The following is a 16,009-nucleotide window of genomic DNA, read 5'->3' as shown; positions in this document are numbered from 1 at the left end:
ATATACAGGTGTATTTGTGGCTGAAGAAATACTTCTTATATCTTGTGCCTTATTATTCTAACTTTAATCATCTTTGGGAGGGACTCCGAACCCCCTAATACTAATTGCTCACATTTCTATAGTACTTTAAGTTTTGCAAAGTATTTTCGTACAACACCAGAAGGTAGGTAGAACAAGTAATATTATATTTTATAGATGAGGAGACTGAGGTCCAGATACGTTGTGACTGCCCAGACTCACACAACCAGCAATATCCAAGGCAGAATTCAAACCTAGCCCACTCTGATTCTAAGCTGGACACACTTTCCTCCATACTTCATTCCCTTAAATCCCAATTCTAATCAAATAGTGATGACACTGAGCTTTCTGAGTGAGCACATATGTTATCTTCAGAAAACCTAGTCAACCAAGGTACTCCTCCAAATGGGGTGCTAATAAATTAATTGTTTTTTAAAAAAAACTCACTTGTAAACCAAGATGCCATACATGAAAGTTTAGTGAGCCTGCATTACAGTAATATCAAGGAAGGTATGGCCACAAGAGATGAGGACTGAAGGCAGGCGATGAAATAAAGTACAATGGATTCTTCTTACAGCCTTCTAGAATATCCCTGGCTCTGGAAGATAGTGGACAGGGGTCTGGAGGTCTCCCAGGCCACACAGGAATTTTATATCCATTAAACCTTTTATTATGTACAGCTTCCCTGCTGACAGACCTAATCACCAAGTAGCTTAAGTAAATCCCAGAAGTCTGGATATGAAGCCATTTGGAAGCAACTCCATTGGGATCCCCCAGCAATGGAAGATCCAGGAAGTGGCCTGCCCCTCATGGCCTTGTCCCCATCCTCCTCCATGGACCCAGAAGCCCAATGCTTTGCTAAAGCTGGTAAAAAGGAACCAAATCACCTGTGCGATGGATTTGGTCCCCTTCAACCAGCTGTAGCTGTGCATTAATTGCGCCGGTGAGACTAAGAGGATGTTGTACTCCGGGTAGCCTGAGTATAAAGAGAAGTGGGGACCAACTTGGAGGATAATCAGCCAGGAGATGCATCACAGCAGCTCCAGTGAAACTGAATCCTGTCCGACTGCAAGTCCATTCCATATAGACAGACCCTGCGCTCCCCAGCACTCCCCAGATAGCTATCCTTCCCCTCACCCTCCAGCAAGATGGACCATTCTGCATCCTTTCTGATTCATCCCCACTGGAATTCAAGATTATATTTCTGGGAAACAGAACTTGTTTTTTTTTTTTAAGCCAATTAGTCTACCAACAAGCATTTGTTAAGTAACTGCTATTTTCTAGGCAGCGTGCTAAGTTCTGGGGATACAAAGGAAAAATGACTCTCAGCCTTCAAAGGTGCTTCCAATCTGTTGGAGGAGAAAACATGTATGCTATAGGATATGTAAAATGCAAGGTAATTAGGAGGTGGGGGACACTAGCAACTGGGGATTCAGGAGGAGTCTCATGTAGGTAATGGCATTTGAGCTGAGCTTTGCAAGAAACTAGAGAGTCTAAGATGTAGAAGTGAGGACAGTATGTTCTGGGCACATAGGAGGCTGCTAAGTGAGATATCTTTAAGATTAGGAGACAAGGTGTGAACATATTTCTACCCTCCCCCAACTCCAACCAAATGGAAACTAGCAGGAATGAATATAAAATGGTTGGGATGAATTACATGGGGAAGGTTCCTCCTCTTTCACTCCACCTTCCGGCCAAAAGATGGTTTGTAACTGAGCAGTGATGAGACTAGTTAGTCTATGTTCCCTAAATTCCATCAAGTATATGGTAAGCTAGTTAAGTTTAACTATGGCTTGGGCCAATGACAAATGTCAATAGAAGAGGGCTGTTCATGAGGAGTCTGGGAAAAGGGGTTGATGAGAAAATGATTGTCGAAGTGTCTCCAGCTCTGTCCAAGAACATCAGCTGTGTTTGTCCAGAGCAGATATTCCAGTCCTAGAAAAGGGCACTCTCCTGGGGAGCAGGAAGATTCTTATTTCCCTGTGTCATATATAAAATTGTACTCTGTAGTAGAAAGGGGATGATTCTCACTTTTTCTGTTCCATACATACATTTCTCACTATAGCTTGGTAAGGAATCCTTTACTCCCACCTGGACCATGGAGAAGGTTAGGCTGTGAATAAAATTTTTTAGAGACCTGTGGAAATATTCTCTTATTTGCACTCGCATCAACTTATTACTAAAATGAGTTTTCTTTCTTTTTTTAAGAGATGATTTTATTGAAACTGTTCATGGTGCTGTCATCTCTGTGGTCATCAACATGAGTCAGGGTGCTGCTGCAAGCGGCAACTCCAAGTCTTCAAGAGGGCGATGGAAAGAGGGATGGATGATAACAGTACCTCAGCCACTAGCTTTGCTCATGGAATAACCCTAAGCAGACAGACTCTTCTACCTCCTTCCTCCTATCCACACCACCAACAGGATCTTTTGCTTATCTCTTCCTTTAAAATGACCTTATACTCTTAAGGACTTGACACCAGGCAAAGCACCCAATCTAGCTATAATGAGCATTGATGTTATGCTAATGGCTTAAAGGAAATCACTGAGTTTCTCATGTTATAGTGATCGGTGGGAGAGGAAGCCAAGTGTCATCTTCTCCTAACTTTACAGCAAATCCATAAGTCCCTTCTCCAGGACTGACCCAAGTTCTCAAAGACTGAGACCAGTAGATGTATTTCTTCCCTGTTTATGACAGTTGGGTTTTCACAGGTATGTTTTTCCAGTTGCATATTGAATTGGGGGTGTAGCACTAGGAGGAAAGAGACTGAGGTGGAAAGGGTCAGGGAGACTGTGCCCTGAGTCTGATGCTCATCTTGGCACTACTTCCTTGTTGGATGAAGAGTATGAATTTCATGTGGAAAAAAAGCAGGAATTAAATCACTCTGTATTAATAGATTTTTTTAAAGAGGAGTGAGGGGGGGATCTTCCAATAGAGAAAGAAGATAATAGTATATATCATTCAGAGAAGAAAGGAATGTTTTAGAGAGGAAGAATAAGCGAATGAACTAAACATGAAGCCACCATTCCATTTAAACAGCTTGAAGGGAAGATAGCTTTGATTAACAAATTTCAACAAAGCAAAAATGACTGAACTCTAAGGGTCTTTAGGAAACTCTGAAAATATAAGTGCCCACACACACTGTGTGGAGAAGGCAGGCTTTTATTTTTTTATTATAATTAGCCAGGATTTGTGACTAAATCTTCTCATAGTACTTTCTCCTGGTCCTGGAGTCTATGAGAAATATTTATGGTCCAATCTTAAAGAAAGCAGAAGAACACACAAAATACATATGCACACTATATATCCTTTTCTTTGGATATGGTATGTGATCTCATTAGTATAGGAATTCTATCTACTAATGCAGATTATTTTAGAGAGTTTCCTAGGAGTGCTGAGAGTTTAAGCAGCTCATATGCAAAGTCATACTGCTACATTACGGACCAATAGGATGGGAACTGAGGTCTTTCCCTAGTCACTTTGCATGTTGCCTCTCATGGTTAATCTATACATCTATACGTATCTTTATTATCCACATCTAACCCATACCTTAGGGGCAGCTAGATGGCATAGTGGTTAGCGTGCTGGGCCAGGAGTGAGGAACACTGCAGTTCAAATCTGGCTTTAGACACTTCCTAGCTGTGTGACCCTGGGTAAATCACTTAATCCTTGCCTCAGTTTTCTCATTTTTCAAATGAGCTGGAGAAGGAAATGGCAAACCATTCCAGTGTCTTTGCCAAGGAAACCCCAAAATGGGGTCATAAAGTCAGACAGGACTAAAAGCAACTAAACAACAACAAAAATCTATATATCTATCTGTTATTCATATTTAATCTATATCAATCTAGTTATATCTAAGTATATACAGTATATATATATACACACTCTAACATATCTAAGATGCATGTTTATATGTATGTACATATATGTGTGTGTATATATATGCTCAAATGTATCAATTATCTTATTGATGTGAATATTCTCTCCAAAGATTCAGGTCACTATGAACACATGCCTACCCATCTTCTGCAACTCTCGTTCATGTCTTTCTATAAGTTGTGTATAGGGGGATACATCCAACGTAAAAGAAGGCTTCCTCCCTTTCTCCTGAAATCCTGAAGATACCAGTGGAGTTCTTGGGTTGCCCAGTTGTCATAATTCTCCATCATCTTTTCTTCCTATCATTTATTGCCGTCATGACACCAGATCAGACATCTAATCTAGAAGGCACTTCCGAGACTGGAATCTAGTCTAACGTCCTCATTTAACAAATAAGGAAACGGAGGCTCAGAGAAGTTAAGTATCTTGTTCAGCTGATGAGTGTAAATAGAATCTGTTGTTTTACCATCATCGCAGCTTCACTGTTCCTTAGAAGATTGACTTTAGGAAAAGTGCTCAATCTCTCTGAGCTTGTTTCATCTGTAAAATATCATCCTTGCCTACATCACACTGTCATTATTACCCTCTACTAATATAGATTGCAGCCCATTTATGGCTTGGTAAGTAAGTCTTAGATATTTATCTGAAGCAAGGAAAGGTTAAATGACTTGCCCAGGATAACACAGCTAATAAATGAGGTAAGATTGAATGGATTGAAGCCAAGTCCAGCATTCTACCCACCACAACACACCAAATTACTCTACACTCCTTTCTCCCTCCTCCACAAGAATGAAGACAGTTTTCAATCTCTCAGAGACTGAGTTTGTTCAAGCTACAAGGGAAAGCCACTTTCTACTTAGGGTGAACAGGCAGCACACATTTCTAGCCATCAAAAACCTAATCCATGAAAGTAACTTTAGAAATGTTTTCCTAGTGGGTTGAAAGAGAAACAAGCTTGTGACCTGATGTACCACAGAGCCCCAGTTCTCCCACTATGTCACCTGCTGGCACTGACAATCATTAACCCGAAAAGATGGGTGAACTTTTATATCAAAGGGAGAGGGAAAGTCCTAGGCAGCTGGGTATACTTCTTTCCCTAACAGGCTGACCTGTAGATATTTTGATAGGCTGCTGAGTGGGGAGGTGAGGAAATCCAGGAAAAAAATCTCATAGAACTGATACCGTTCTTGTCTGAGCATCTGGGTTTAGGGAAAGAGAAGACAAAACCAAACCAAACCAAATCCCATCACTTTCTGTTCTTCCTCAATCTCAATAATTCTCTCTAATCCCCAAGAGCAGGTTCTAATGTAAACAACACCATTATTAAAATTCTTCCTCACCGGATGATAATTAAGTTACTCAAAAAAGACAGAGACTGAATCCAGCAAGAAAGCTTGAGGCATCATAATTTGCACAAAACACTGAATGTAAATGGATTTAAATAATATTTTCTCTGCCAAATACAGTCCTGGATCATATACATCTATCATAACTGCTTTAGGGACTTTTGGGGGGGAAGTGTGGGATTTATAACTGCCTAGAAAAATGATAAAAAGGGTGGGTTTTGCGGGGAAGAAACATATAGACCACCTTAGGAATGCTCTAGGGAACTCTTTCCAGTGGGTCTCCAAGATAAGCAAGAGTAGTGACTTAGAGAAGGAAGCTCTGTGGACTAGTTAACAGAACTAGGAGAGTTTCCAGTGAAGAAAAGAAGACAGAGGGGGATGACCATGGAAGAGGTTGTTCCTAAGGGAAATTCCATGATGGCAGTACACTGCAGGCACTTCCCCAGAATTCTCACTGCCTTCCTATATGTGTGTCAGGGGACAGAGGGAGGCACAGCTCAGCCACAGACATGATTTCCCTTCTCTCCTCCATTCTAGCCCTTCCAATGGGGCTTAGCTCTTTTTCATCTTTCCCCCTTTCTCCAGACATCTCTTCTTCTTTCCTCTGTTGTCTCAATGTCTGCCAGTCTTATTCTGCTCACCTCATTTCACAGGGTATGGACATATTCTCAATCTCACACTACCTCCCAGGTATGTCCTAGGAAAAAGTCATTCACAGGTAAACCGTGGAGATAACAGGGCTCAGAATCATCAGGGGATGGAAATTGTTGAGGTCGGAAGAAGAGAATATTGATTTAAAATCTAGTTAGGAGACCTATGAAAGGGAACTAATAACCATTCCATTGTTCAATATTTGGATGACAGATTGGAAAAGTAAATGTTAGCACTGGGATAACCTATAGCAATCAACCTAGACCCAACTCATCATTTTAAAATGGGAGAAACTGAGGCATAGATACTACTTGTGAGGGTGATATATAGGTCCTAAGTGGCAAAGCTGGGATTTGAATACAGTTCTACAGATTCCAAACACAAGCTCTTATCACTCTAAAGCACTGTAATGATCCTTGGACCTTTCAATGTCAATAACTTGAGGTAGTTTGATATTTTCAGGATTCTGAAATTGAGAACACAGGATCATAGATTTAGAACTAGAAGGGATCTTCAAAATCATCTTGTCTAATCCCCTCATTTTTCAAATGAGTGAACTGAGTTTCAGAGAGACTAAGTGACTTACCCAAGGTCACACAGTCAGTGTTACAGGCAGAATTCAAATCCAGACCCTCGGACTCCAAATCCAGCACTTTCCATCATACAACATGGAAGCAGGTAGTGCAGGAGTTCAAATTGTGGTCCTTTTGTGCACTATTTATGTTGCTGAATGGGGTGGGGGGGAACTTAGACAATAATTTTGTACTAATAATAGAAGATATTGGATGGTGAAGAGATTAGGGTACTTTCCAAAAACAGCAAGTTCCTATGATAGCAGATCATGGTGATCTGGCTTCAGATATGCCATGAGTAAAATTGGGTACTCCTTTAGCCCAATAAGTCTATTTAGTATCATAAGAGTACATAGGACATCAGTCACAAGCAGTTTTATATACATTCTCTCATTTGATCCTCATAATGCCTGTGTGACACAGGCAGGAAAGTTATCTTATAGATAAGGAAACTGAGACACAGAGAGATTAAACGCTTTTTCCAAAGATATTCTGAGGAGCATTGGAGCTAGGATTTGAATCCAGGTTTACCAACTTGAGGCCATCTAACTGATGCAGTGGATAGAGTGCTAGACCTAGAATAGGAAGACTCATCTTTGTAAGTTCAAATCTGGGCTTAGATACTTCCTAGCTGTGTGATCCTAGACAAGTCACTAATTCCTGTTTGCCTCAGTTTCCTCATCTGTAAATGAGTTGGAGAAGGAAATGACAAACCACTTCAGTATCTTCACCAAGGAAATTCCAAGAGATTATGAAGAATTGGATATGACTGAAAATGCCTGAACAACTTCAAACTCAAAATCCACTGTGAATTAAAATAGAAGATTTATTAAAGTACTTCAAAAACCTCTAAATGTTACATAAATGCTAGTTGTCATTATTGTTACTACTGTTTCCACTGAACCACAGCAGCTTCCTCATAAAAGGTCTTCCATGAACTACCTCTTTCCTGCTCCTCCTCATCTTCTGTCACTCAGGTACCTTCTGCTACTTTTTCCTCCCTCACCCCTATTTCAAAAGGTGAAATAGCCTTAATTCCTCTATTCAGTTTAGTAATACATTCCACCTCATCCTTCTGATTCTTCTGCCCCTGCTAACTATTGCCCTGTTAGTCTTCTGCCCTTTGTCCCTAAACTCCTCAGAAGGCCATCTCCAATTAGATGCCTCCATTTTCTCTCCTTCCACTCTCTTCTTAACCCCTTACAATTTGACTTCCTTATCATTGCACCAAAACTGCTTTCTCCAAAGCTATTAATGATCTTAGTGGTCAAATCCAATGGCCTTTTCTCAGCCTCCTTCTCCTTGACCTCTCTGCAGCCTTTGACACCGTTGATCACACTCTCCTTCTTGATACACTCTCCTCTTTAGGATTTTAGGACACCATTCTCTTCTGATTCTCCATGGCCTATCTGACCATTCCTTCTTAGTCTCTTTTGCTGGATCCTCTTCCAGATCATGCCCTCTAACCATAGGTGTCCCTGAGGGTTCTGTCCTGGGCCCTTTTCTCTTCTCTCTCTATACTACTTCACTTGATAATCTCACCTGCTCTCATGTATTTAATTACCATCTCTATGCTGATAATTCTCATATCTATCTTTCCTGCCACAGTTTCTTTGCTGACCTACAGTCTCAGACTTTCAACTTCCTCCCAGACACCTTGAACTAGATGTTCAGTAGACATCTTAAATTTAACATGTCCAAAAAGGAACTCATTCTCATTCCCCCTAAATCCTCTCCTCTCTCCTACCTTATCTATTATTGTAGAAGACAATACTATCTTTCCAGTCCCTTAGGCTCATCAATTAGGACTCATCTCGGATTCCTCATTCTCTCTCACCCAACAGCAAGCTATGGTCAAGGACTATTGATTTCACCTTTGTAACATCTCTCAAATATGCTTCCTTCTCTTTTCTGACACTGCCACACCAACTTGGTTCAGGCCCTCATAAGCTCAAGCCTGGATAATTGCCAGCTTGTTGGAGAGCCTGCCTGCCTCAAGTCTCTCGCTGCTTCAATCCATCTTCCATTCATCCACTGAAGTGATTTTCCTAGAGCAGAGTCTGGTCATGTCATCCCCCTACTCAATAACCTCCACACCTTCCTATTGCCTCTAGGAGCAAATAGGAACTGCTCGATTTGGCATACAAAGCCTTTCATAATCCAATCCCCTCCTTCCTTTCCAGGCTTCTTATACTTTCCTCTCTGACAAGTGACTCCAGCTTCCAGGCTTTTCCACAAACAAGACACTCCATCTCTAGGCTCCAGTCATTTTTTCTGGCTGTCCCCCAAGCCTAGAATGTTGTCCATCCTCTGCTCTGACTACTGATATCCCTCACTTCCTTTAAGGCTCAAATAAATCCTACCTTCTACAGGAAGGCTTCCCTCTTAATTTCAGCATCTTTCTTCTGCTAATTATTTTCTCTTTATCCTGTATGTAGCTTGCTTTGTATATATTTGCTTGCATGTTGCCTCCCCATTAGATTATAAATTCCTTGTGGGCAAGGACTGTCTTTTACCTCTTTTAGTATCCCCAGTGCTTAGTACAGTGTCTGGCACACAGTAGGTGCTTAATAAATGTTTGTTGATCGATTAACAACCCAAATGCTGTTTTCTATTGTTATAGTGCTTCAAAACATACATATATTCATCGCAGCAACATCCAGTCATTTAAAAGGTTCACTTTCTTTTTTTAAAAAATATTTTATTTCTTTTCAGTTTTCTACAATCACTTCCATATATCTTATATTCCCTCCTCCCTCTCGCTCCTTCCTCCCTCCCCGAGACAGCATGCAATCCTATATAGGTTCTACACATACATTCTTATTAAATACATTTTCACCTTAGTCACATTGTATAGAAGAATTAAAATGAATAGGAGAAATCATAAAACAAAACAAAACATAACACAAGAGAAAATGGTCTGCTTCATTCTGCGATCCAGTTCCATAGTTCTTTCTCTGGATGTGGAAGGCATTTTGCCTCAAGAGTCCACTGGGAATTTTTTAGGTCCTTGCATTGCTGTGAAGGACTAAGTCTACCAGAAAAATTCTTTGGACGCTGTGGTTGTTGCTGTGTACAAAGTTCTCCTGGTTCTGCTTCCTTCCAGGCCTCTCCGAAGTCTTCCTGTTCATCATTTCTTATGACACAATAGTATTCCATTATATTCATATACCACAACTTGTTCAGCCATTCCCCATTTGATGGGCATCCCCTTGATTTCCAGTTCTTGGCCACCATAAAGAGAGCTGCTATAAATATTTTTGTACATGTGGGAACCTTTCCCATTTTTATGGCCTCTTTGGGATACAGTCCTAGAAGCAATATTACTGGGTCAAAGGGTATGCACATTTTTGTAGCCCTTTGGGCATAGCTCCAAATTGCTCTCCAGAATGGTTGAATCAGCTCACAGCTTCACCAACAATGAATTAGTATTCCAACTCTCCCACATCTTCTCCAACATTAACACCTTTCTGTTTCGTCATGTTAGCTAATCTGATAGGTGTGATATGGTACCTCAGAGTTGTTTTGATTTACATCTCTCTAATCAATAATGATTTAGAGTATTTTTTCATTTAGATAGCTTTAAATTTCTTACTCTGAAAATTGCCTGTTCATATCTAAAAGGTTTATTTTCATTGAAGGTAGATATACCATTGCAGTAGGGAAGCAAGTAAATATTGCCCCACCCTAAAAACCAAGGAGGGAAGAAGAATCTACTGGTGTTTCTTATTTCCATTTTCTTTAGAGCCTGGTGACTGTCATTTATTCATGATGTGACCCTGAGCAAGTACATCACTTCTTCCCCAAGGCCTCAGTTTTCTTATTCACAAAGAAAGTCAACTTGGAAGATTTCCAAAATTCCTCTTATCTCTGAGCCCATGAAACATTGGGGTACCCAACCATGACAGCCTGGGAGTCTTACAATATCCTTGGGTCTACTTTCTTTTCCTGTTCTCAACACCTGCCCTAGCCCTGCCTGACAGTTGGCCTTTCTTGCCAAAGTGGAAATTCCCATTTGCAGTCCCACGTGAAATATTTCAGTCCAGGATGAGCTAAAGGGATTTCTGAGTCATCTTGAATTCAACATTCACCTTGTGAAGGGGGGAAAAATCAGACACTCTCTATATCTCCACACCCTTCTCTTCACTCCTGAGACTAAAGTGCTTGTTTATAATACCCTTAGAAGTCAATCAATTAGCTTTTAAATTGATTAAATATAATTCACAGTCACCATACATGAGTAGAAATACCAGAGTTCAGTAAATTCTCATTACCTTCTTTGCAAAGTGATCATCTCACCTCCTCCTCATTTCTTAGTACCCTACCCTTCAGAATATAGCAGGAATCCTCTATTCCTTACATCCTGTGTAAGGCTCTGCCATCCCAGTTGGACTTTTAATGAGAATTTAACATGATTTAGATTTTGAATGATCTTAAAAATAATGGTCCAGCCCCCTAAGTGGACAGAAAAAGAAACAGAGACCCGGGTTTTCCGACTGAAAATTCAGGGCTCTTTCATGGTGGGTTGCACATTCATGGTTTGGCTAATTATGGTTGTTAGAGCCCTCACAGCTGTAAAGATTGCACATTCCCTCCACATGCAGGTAACTGGCACAAATACAGATGGTTCTAATAAGACAGAGAAGAACTGTGTCCAGAGATGCTTTTCATTCTCTCCTACCCAAGCTAATTTATTTTTATTTCCTTGGTTATTTTTCGACTTCATTCCTCCGCCCCAGAACTAACTGACCATTGGCTACATTTGTTCCCTAACTGGAGTCCTGAAGATTGGGTAGCATTTCACGTTGACACTTGCAATATCCTAGCACACTAATTCCAGTGCATTTACAAACAAGCAATTAACAGCCATTTAGTAAATTCCTTCTCTTTTCTGACACTGCCACACCAGCTTGGTTCAGGCCCTCATAACCTCAAGCCTACAATCATGAAGACTTGGACATGATTGAAAACAATAGAATCACAAGAACCCTCAAGGAATTTACATTCTACTGGGGGAAATTGCCTTTACATAAATATGTTTATACAAGTGATGTACAATAAATGTACAATAAATACAAAATACATTTTGGTAAGGAGGATACTAGCAGCTGACAGAGAGGAGAAGTAATTGGGACAAGCCATCATCATTGCAGTGGCAATATCCAAGAAGATAGCCAAAGTCCTCTGTCTAGTCTCGCTAGAGATTAACGTGGTATTGCAGAAAGAGCATCAGACTAGCCAGGAGATCTGGGGTCCACACCTGGGCCTTGTTTTTACCTGTTGTATGATCTTGGGTGAAGCCACTGAGCCTCAACTTCCTCATCTATAAAATGAGGGCATTGGGATAGATGAATTCTAAGGAAAAAACTCATGTGTTTAAGGGGAAAGAGCTCATGAATTTGCTAAACCTTTTCCTCACAACAGGAATTTTTTTTTTCCTTATATTCAACTGAAATCTACCTTTCTGCAACATCAATCCATTACTTCTAATTATTCCTCTTTGACAAGTAGACTAAATAAACAGCCCACCAAATGCTTCAAAGCCTGGTCTCACATCACCTTGCGTTCTCTTCACAAGTTAGTCATCACCAGTACTTCAACTGATCTTTGCTGGGTCTGGTCTCTATTCAGATGACCACCCTGGTCATTTTCTTGTAGACTCATTCCAGTTTGACAATGTCTTTTCTGAAATACAGGGTTTAGAACACTTAACTGCTTTGAGCCTCAGTTTCCACATTTGCAAAAATGGAGGTAATAATCCTTTCACTCTCTGCCTCACAGGGTTGTTGTGGGGCATCTGCTTTAACATTGTAAGTGTTAATAGAAATGTGAGCTATTGAATGTGAGCTTCTATACTTAGTTATTCTGAGATGTCATCCATGAGGACAGTTCCTCCTACAGTGTAGATTGCATTCCATTCACTCCTCAGCCTGTATGATTCTTGTATATGGACTCTCATAAATCCTCCATATGGGGTCCACCCAATATTCTAGGGGCCTTCCACTAGCTCTCTCCATGTTCCATGGGTGCCAGTGAGGCACATGCCAGGCTGTCCACATGAATCTCTTGTTCTTGATAGATGACCACTCCACCTCCCTTTCCTGTCATACATCTTCTGAATGATATCTATTAGGTTATTTCTTGCATGTAAGTCATTATTTTAACACCAATATTCTTCAATATAACTGTGAATCATAGAATATTACAATCTCTGAGAAAGCAAAATTGCAGGTCACCCAAAGGGCAGTGAAAGACAAATGGGCACACATAGCTATTATTATTCATCATAACAAGATCTAACAAGGCTTCACTGAGGAGTATGTGCTTGGGGTGGGGGTTTAGGGGTGAGTATCCCATTTTCTCCATTAGAAAATTTTGTCCTTCCTGATTTTGATAGAGCTCATTTTCCCTTTTTTCTCTTTCTCTGCTAAACTCACTCCCCCACCTAACACTGGCGGGGGTGGGGGGGCGGTCTCTGGTGTTCAGGTTAAGGGGAGGATGAAGGAACGAAGACTGCCCTTGCCTCTTTTGAGTAGCTGTTGGATAGTAACCTCCCATCAGGAAATGAAGCAGTTTACAATCAACAGTTACAACCAGTTATGTTCCAATTCATTTGCACAATTACCAGCAACTCTCTATAATGTGCATGTGGTTTATGGGGCAAGTTCTTCATTGCTATTTTCATTCATTCAGTCTAATACCAGGCTCCCATTTCCCAAAGTCAGCCAGTGGGAGCTTAGATTAGGCAAAATAATATTGGTTCACTTATTTTGGGACCACACAATATTAGGCAAAACATCAGGCAAAGAGTTCTTGGAGCTCATCTAGCTCACATTCCTTATTTTACAGAAAATAAGTGCAAAAAGGGGAAGGGAAATCTTCCACATAGCTCATTTGCCTGAGTCAAACAGAAATAGGAAGACAAATGAAAAACATAGACACAGAGTCAATGATGTGTCCCCAAAGTTGTAATAGAAAGAGATCAGGGCTAAGAGTATGAAGACTAGCTACTGGGGTTCATCCTGGTCCTGACACTTGTAGAGTGTGACTTTGAGCAAGCTAACGTATCTCCAGGAATCTCAGTTTTCTTATCTATAAGTTAGAAATAATGACTCGTACAATCTACCCCAAAGGATTACTATGAGGAAAGCATTTGGTGATCCACCTAAGAGTGAGGTTTTTATCAAATATAGATGTGCCTTTGGGACTATGCACTCTGGAGGTTCCCTAATGTGTACTTTCACCAGTGTGAATTGTTGAAAGTTGACTGAGCTTTAGTCCACTCAGTTCAGTTCAATCACCAGATGTTAGTGCCTTCTACAGGCCAAGCCTTCTAGTCAGGCCTAAACAATCTCTGTAACAACTGACTCTGACACATAGGCCTTCAGGGATCTGTCAGAAGGAACCCAAGATATAGGTGACTAAGAGACGTTATAAATTACTTTAGGCAAGATTCAGGTGTTTGAGGAGTAGATACATGTATGTCCTGGTGACTCTTCTGCTGAGAATTCCTGTCTAGGACCATAGTCTCCCCAACATTTGGGTTAAGGGAGGTTCCTTAGACATCAAGGAAATATGTAGATAAGTATACTTTATATGTGTGTATATAGACATACGTATATATGTCTATATACACACATATATTTACACATATGTATCTCTCTCTCTCTCTCTCTCTCTCTCTCTCTCTCTCTCTCTCTCTCTCTACCTATCAAAAAGAACATTTGACTTGGAGTCAGAAAAGACATGGATTTAAAATCCATGGGCAAATCATATAACTTTGCTTGAGTCTCAGTTTTCTCATCTGTAAAATGGAGATCATAATTTGTGAAGTATCTGCATCAAAGGGTTTCTGTGAGGATCATGTGAAATAATGTAGGTACACTTTGTAAAACTCAGAGCACTATAAAAATGTCAGTTATCATTATGTTTTCTTGCTGTTTTTTTTTAACAGGTCCCTTATTTACAACACACACTTGAAAACCCACATTTGTGAACATATGCACATAAAAATAAACCAAAAAAGCAAATAACTCTTGCAAACTGACCTCATCTTTCCGTCCTAATGAATTATAGTCCCCAAAGCCTTGTTTATCATTGACTGTGATGATTGGACTGATCGTAGAAATGATCTGTTCAACGTCTGGCTTCCTTTCTCAGAACCCTATTGAATGTCACTCTCATGTCTGGGGGATGATAGTATGAACCTAGCCCTGACACGATTGTAAATTTTGTGGCTGTATTCACTGAATTTGGGACTTTTCAAGTTAGACACTTAAGCTTTTTGATAGGGGAGCCACTCTCTAATATCTCTGGTGGACAAAAAAGGCAAAGAGAGAAGGGATAGAAATCAGATACATCCAATAATCCTGTAATGTTCATGATCTGTGTTATAGACAAGAGGCCACATGAAAAACATAGTTATGAGTAAAATTATAAAAGTAGGTGATACAATCATTTTTAGCCTTATTTGGCCACATAGACACCATAAGTTCATGGAAAATAGATTAAATTTGGATTCAGGAGGGGCCTTGGATTCACTGTGAAGATGCTGATACCAATTTTATGACCTGAGCAAGATACTTCACCTTTGAAGCCTCAGTTTCTTTATCTATAATATGAATCTAATACCTGAAATGCCTACTTCACAAGTTTGTTGGAAGACAGCACTTTGAAAGATCTTTTTTCCCAGGTTTATTTATTTTTATTTTTAATTTATGGAATAAAACAGGCATTTTCATAACATGAAATAATGCAATATAATAAGAAAGATGATTGCACATTATTATGTTCAACCTGCTATTCCTTTTAAATATATAATAAAGTTATCATGTAAATTCTTTTTTTCCTTCTCCCCTACCCTGTCCTAGAGATCGGTACCATTAGACACAAACAGTTATATGAACGTAAAATTATTCTATGCATACTTCTGTTTTTCAGTTCCTTCTCTGGTTGCAGATAGTGTCTTTCATCATATGCCTTTTATAGCTAATTTGGATATTTGTGATAGTCAAAATGACTTATTTCCTCAAAGTCATACTTAAAACAATATTAGTGTAACTGTATATATTGTTCTCTTGAGAAATCTTAAAACATTATTCAAATATGAAGTTGATGTTCTTTTGACTTCCAAATAATATTGATGATGTGTTGGTGCTGTAAAGGTCCCTCCACAATTCAATGACAAAACTTTCTTCCAAGGAGTTCTATTTAAGTCCATGGTATAAACCTGTTTGGCAAAGCCTTTCATCTTCCAGTCTAAAGTGTTCTCGGGGGCAAAGGTCACAGGACCAATAGAATCAACCATCAGATCATAGAGAAGGCTGGAAGAGGATTTCAAGGTCATTTATTCCAATTCCCTCAGTTTACAGATGAAGGAACTTAGACCCATCCTTGTCAGTCCCTTGATCTAAAATCTTTTTTAAATTAATTTATTTATTTTTAGTTTTCAACATTCATATCCACAAGATTTTGAGTTCCAAATTTTCTCCCCATCTTTCTCCAACCCCATCCTATGACACTGTGCATTCTGATTACCCCTGCCC

At 39.8% G+C, this 16,009-nt stretch overlaps 1 long non-coding RNA gene across 1 annotated transcript in view; it reads left to right on the top strand.

Moving 5' to 3' along the window:
• Positions 1 to 14,165, top strand: part of LOC140519864 (uncharacterized) — a 43,732-nt gene extending 29,567 nt beyond the window's left edge. Inside the window, exon 3 of the long non-coding RNA XR_011972308.1 lies at positions 2,227 to 14,165. This is a non-coding gene — a long non-coding RNA (uncharacterized lncRNA). The remainder of the gene's footprint in view (positions 1 to 2,226) is intronic.
• Positions 14,166 to 16,009: the final 1,844 nt, after the last annotated feature.

The sequence above is a fragment of the Notamacropus eugenii genome, chromosome 1 (genome assembly GCF_028372415.1).
Source record: "Notamacropus eugenii isolate mMacEug1 chromosome 1, mMacEug1.pri_v2, whole genome shotgun sequence".
NCBI lineage: Eukaryota > Metazoa > Chordata > Mammalia > Diprotodontia > Macropodidae > Notamacropus > Notamacropus eugenii.
The sequence above is the reverse complement of the archived record's forward strand: the minus strand, read 5'-3'. Positions and strand labels throughout refer to the sequence as shown.